Below are 697 nucleotides of genomic sequence, written 5' to 3' on the forward strand. Positions count from 1 at the left end.
CAAACTGGGTGATGTCATTCTTTCTGATGGAGGCATAGAATTCCAGTACACACACACACACACACACACACACACACACACACACACACACACACACACACATTTTCTTGATCCATTCGTTTACTGTGGGGCATCGGGTTTGGTTATGTATCTTAGCTATGGTAAATAATGCTGAAAGGAACATAGTTTTGCTGGTAGTTTTACTATGGTCTTGTTTTTGATCATTTGGGTGAATGCCCAAAATGGGATTGCTGGGTCTTAGGGGCGCTCTCTGTAGTCTTTTGAGGAACCTCCATACTACTTTCCAAGGTCTTCGAACAAGTTTAAACTCCCAACAACAAGGCATTAAGGTTACCTTCTGTCCACATCCCATCAGGAAATCTGTTCTTTTAAAAATCTGGAATGCTTCACAAAGTTGAGTGTCATCCTCAGTCAGGGGCTATTCTTCTCTTTATTGTTCCATTGTTAGTGTATGTGCTACTGAATTGAGCACAGAACAATTTTATATATAAAGAGTAATTGATTTTCTTAAACTAGACAATTCCACAAAAATTAAATTCAAAAGAATTGTCGTGAAATTTTAGAAACATGTATTTCTTACATAAGAACACATTTAAGAATAAAGTCAAGATTGACATGTCAAAAACAAAATAATTCCAGACATTTGTTGTTCAACGGATGTGTAGGAGGAGGAAGT

The 697-nt window shown here is 37.2% G+C and overlaps 1 non-coding gene across 1 annotated transcript; it reads right to left on the reverse strand.

Annotated features, from left to right (window-relative positions):
• Positions 1-391: 391 nt before the first annotated feature.
• Positions 392-493, reverse strand: LOC122110002. Its single transcript, XR_006147799.1, has one exon. It is a non-coding gene; the product is annotated as a U6 spliceosomal RNA (small nuclear RNA).
• Positions 494-697: the final 204 nt, after the last annotated feature.

This window comes from Dipodomys spectabilis, unplaced genomic scaffold (genome assembly GCF_019054845.1).
Source record: "Dipodomys spectabilis isolate Male_0828 unplaced genomic scaffold, ASM1905484v1 ptg000072l, whole genome shotgun sequence".
Taxonomy (NCBI): Eukaryota; Metazoa; Chordata; class Mammalia; order Rodentia; family Heteromyidae; genus Dipodomys; species Dipodomys spectabilis.